We start from the raw sequence: 4,930 nt of genomic DNA, 5'->3' as shown, positions 1-4,930 counted from the left end.
GGGCGCCAGCGGCTACCCCTTGGTGCTGCTACTTTTTCTTTTCTTTTCTTTTTTGTGTAAACGCTCTGAGATTCAAGGTATACAAAGTTCGCTCAGCAGCAGTTAGGAATCTGGGTCCCGCTGGGGAGAGAAACCGGCCTTTTCTTCTCTTGGGTTTGGTCTTCCTACACATCACAGAACTCCTTGCAGACATTTCACACTTTTTAAAAAGGTAAATGGGTTTGGCATCGCCCCTCTAGGCTTTAGACACATCAAAGCATTCTTCAAAAGAAGCAAAGGAGTTTTCCCTGGGCTGTTTTAAGATAGAGCCTTCACTCTGCTAAAAAAAAAATAAAAAAAAAAAACCTGATGGGCTTATCTAAAAATTAATAACTTACTAAGGGAGCACATAAGAAGCCATGAACCTTAACGGCGTATAATGGTATATTGTGTGTATGTATTTACACACACACACACATAATGTCATGTATGAGCCATTATGCTCCCTCCTGTTAAGACTTGTTTATGAAAAAGGCATATATACATAAATACTAATAATAAACATACAGTCTATATAGACTGTATATTTAGGTTGAGAATCCCTTATCCAAAATGCTTGGGACCAGCAGTGTTTAAGATTTTGAATTTGTTTGGATTTGGGGATATTTACATACACATAATGAATATATTGGGGATGGGATCCAAGTCTAAACACAGAACTCTTTTATGTTTCATGTATACATTATACACACACCTGAGGGTAATTTTGTACAATAGTTTCCTGTTGCAGTGTTTGGACTGCTACCCATTAAATGAGGTCAAATGGGTATTCCTCTTAGGGCACCATGTCAGCACTCCAGAAGTTTCAGATTTTGAAATGAAGGATGCTCAGCCTGTATGTGTATAATGGTGTGTGTGTATGTTTGTGGTCTGTATATGTATGTATAGTGTGTGTCTATGTACATGCACAAACTTTTACTCTTCTGTGCTTAGAATTTGAAAGAATTTTGTTGCAACTTTGGAGCAAGTTTAGATTTAATATTTTCTCTTTACTCACAAAGCTGAATAAGTGATTTTCAGCCATTCAACTTAAATTCTCTGAGACTGATACAAAGGTCAGTCTAGCAGCTCTAGCTAAGAGGAAGGCCCCCTGGGAGAAAGTGTTTGCGGTTCTCCCACTCCTCAGCAGATCCTCTTTGAAGTAAAATCAACAAGGAAAGTTCAGTTGCCAAGCAAAAGCCAAAGCATAGTTACTTCTACAAGAAAAGTAACCCTGCATGTATAGCAGAAGAAAGAGTATTCTGTGTATACGCACAGATTTTTTTAAAGAATTATTTATTTTATTTTATTTATTCATTCATTTACTTTCTATATTGACGAGAAAGAGAGAGAGAGAGAGAGAAAGTGAGAAAGCAAGCACTAGATCCAGGACTTAACCATGGTTAGCCACGTGGGAGTATCCAGCGCCTTAACCATCACACTACCTGCTGGTTCCTATACATAGATTTTTTACCACTTAGACTGTCAGAGAAATAGCAAAAGTAGCTCCAAACTATACGCCCCAAAGAAATTTCATTTGCTAAAAGCCCTATCGATTATAGTTTGCCTATATGTAGTTAGGAAGAACACTGTAGGCTTATGGTGGCCTTTATGAAATTAGCTCACAAATTACAAGGTAAGAAGAAAGAAATTAAGTTTTCCAGGGATTTGGTACCTTTTTCTGCCCCACCCCCACCCCCCTTATTCATGGTAGAGTGAGGATGAGTAATGTGAAAGAGAAAAAGAGATGAGCACCTTCCACAAGGTCTGACCATCTAGCAGTCCCCTTCCTCCAGTCCTCCAGCACACTAGCTCTTCAGCACTCACCAGGTTTCCGGCGTGTTCTCAAGCTGACCAGGCTGGGGTTGCTAACTGCAGTCACCATGTGGGATCAGGCTTCACTTGAGCAGCCCCATGGAGCTGGCTGGGATTTAGTTTTATCTTGGTGAGAATGTTAAAAATCCTTAGAGAGCAAGAAGAACAAAAAGGTTTGGGAACCTGAGACTGAACAGATGAACTAACTGCTTACTCCCAAGGGAAGCTCCACTTTCTATCTCCATGAGAAACACACCCAGCCCTTCCATTTCTTCCTCCAGCCCCTCCTTCTGCCTTGGAGATATATATTTTCAGCCAAGAAAATAGTATTTCATCCATTCATCCATTCCTGTATTAATTTAACAAAACTTTCATTGGGCTTCTACTCAATGCAGATATAAACCTTTTTTAAGATATCACTAACTGGAGGCAAAACCTTTATTGAGGTATTACAGGGCCTGTTGGAGGTAAGAGAATGACTTTTGTCTTTCTCTCTAACATCGTTTCGGGCTCACAGTCAAGGGGTAAAAAATAAAAGAAAGATACATGATAATATAAAATAGTAAGGGTCTTAATCAAACTAGAAGCAAAGTTCTAAAGAAGAGGGACAGGGCCTGGCACAGTGGCAGGGCAGAGGGGCAAGGGGACAGAGCACATCAGACTGTATATTTAGGTTGAGAATCCCTTATCCAAAATGCTTGGGACCAGCAGTGTTTAAGATTTTGAATTTGTTTGGATTTGGGGATATTTACATACACATAATGAATATATTGGGGATGGGATCCAAGTCTAAACACAGAACTCTTTTATGTTTCATGTATACATTATACACACACCTGAGGGTAATTTTGTACAATAGTTTCCTGTTGCAGTGTTTGGACTGCTACCCATTAAATGAGGTCAAATGGGTATTCCTCTTAGGGCACCATGTCAGCACTCCAGAAGTTTCAGATTTTGAAATGAAGGATGCTCAGCCTGTATGTGTATAATGGTGTGTGTGTATGTTTGTGGTCTGTATATGTATGTATAGTGTGTGTCTATGTACATGCACAAACTTTTACTCTTCTGTGCTTAGAATTTGAAAGAATTTTGTTGCAACTTTGGAGCAAGTTTAGATTTAATATTTTCTCTTTACTCACAAAGCTGAATAAGTGATTTTCAGCCATTCAACTTAAATTCTCTGAGACTGATACAAAGGTCAGTCTAGCAGCTCTAGCTAAGAGGAAGGCCCCCTGGGAGAAAGTGTTTGCGGTTCTCCCACTCCTCAGCAGATCCTCTTTGAAGTAAAATCAACAAGGAAAGTTCAGTTGCCAAGCAAAAGCCAAAGCATAGTTACTTCTACAAGAAAAGTAACCCTGCATGTATAGCAGAAGAAAGAGTATTCTGTGTATACGCACAGATTTTTTTAAAGAATTATTTATTTTATTTTATTTATTCATTCATTTACTTTCTATATTGACGAGAAAGAGAGAGAGAGAGAGAGAAAGTGAGAAAGCAAGCACTAGATCCAGGACTTAACCATGGTTAGCCACGTGGGAGTATCCAGCGCCTTAACCATCACACTACCTGCTGGTTCCTATACATAGATTTTTTACCACTTAGACTGTCAGAGAAATAGCAAAAGTAGCTCCAAACTATACGCCCCAAAGAAATTTCATTTGCTAAAAGCCCTATCGATTATAGTTTGCCTATATGTAGTTAGGAAGAACACTGTAGGCTTATGGTGGCCTTTATGAAATTAGCTCACAAATTACAAGGTAAGAAGAAAGAAATTAAGTTTTCCAGGGATTTGGTACCTTTTTCTGCCCCACCCCCACCCCCCTTATTCATGGTAGAGTGAGGATGAGTACATGTGAAAGAGAAAAAGAGATGAGCACCTTCCACAAGGTCTGACCATCTAGCAGTCCCCTTCCTCCAGTCCTCCAGCACACTAGCTCTTCAGCAATCACCAGGTTTCCAGCGTGTTCTCAAGCTGACCAGGCTGGGGTTGCTAACTGCAGTCACCATGTGGGATCAGGCTTCACTTGAGCAGCCCCATGGAGCTGGCTGGGATTTAGTTTTATCTTGGTGAGAATGTTAAAAATCCTTAGAGAGCAAGAAGAACAAAAAGGTTTGGGAACCTGAGACTGAACAGATGAACTAACTGCTTACTCCCAAGGGAAGCTCCACTTTCTATCTCCATGAGAAACACACCCAGCCCTTCCATTTCTTCCTCCAGCCCCTCCTTCTGCCTTGGAGATATATATTTTCAGCCAAGAAAATAGTATTTCATCCATTCATCCATTCCTGTATTAATTTAACAAAACTTTCATTGGGCTTCTACTCAATGCAGATATAAACCTTTTTTAAGATATCACTAACTGGAGGCAAAACCTTTATTGAGGTATTACAGGGCCTGTTGGAGGTAAGAGAATGACTTTTGTCTTTCTCTCTAACATCGTTTCGGGCTCACAGTCAAGGGGTAAAAAATAAAAGAAAGATACATGATAATATAAAATAGTAAGGGTCTTAATCAAACTAGAAGCAAAGTTCTAAAGAAGAGGGACAGGGCCTGGCACAGTGGCAGGGCAGAGGGGCAAGGGGACAGAGCACATCGTTGTCTCTACACGAAGTCTGCACATCTGGAAACCACCACAGCTGACTCTAGTGAACAGAACTGCTGAGCTCTTCTGTGTGACTGACCTTGATCAAGTTTCTTAATCTCTCTTTAATCCTTACTTTATATAATAGTATCTCTCCCCAACAGAATTAAATGAGGTAATGTTTATAAATGGATTCATCTCAATTCCCAGCACTACGAGCAATTTTCAAATGGTAACGCTTTATCTAAAGAAGAAAACCTTTCTCTAAAGATAGCTTATAAAAGAGCATGAATAGGATGACTGCCGTTGACCTTAGATGTCTAACAGACAAACGCTGACTGGCCAAACATTTAGCAATTTATGACGTGGGGGTACCATGATGTGAGCTCTAATAACTCTATCAGTAACTACTTGGATATGGCTTTCTTAATTAAATTCCTACCCATTCACATCCACACATTCCTCAAATGTAACTTTTTTCTTACCATCCACAATTTATATCTAAATACAGCTAG

Source organism: Tupaia chinensis, unplaced genomic scaffold (genome assembly GCF_000334495.1).
Source record: "Tupaia chinensis unplaced genomic scaffold, TupChi_1.0 Scaffold000164_1, whole genome shotgun sequence".
Classification (NCBI taxonomy): Eukaryota; Metazoa; Chordata; class Mammalia; order Scandentia; family Tupaiidae; genus Tupaia; species Tupaia belangeri.
This window is presented reverse-complemented; position numbering follows the sequence as displayed.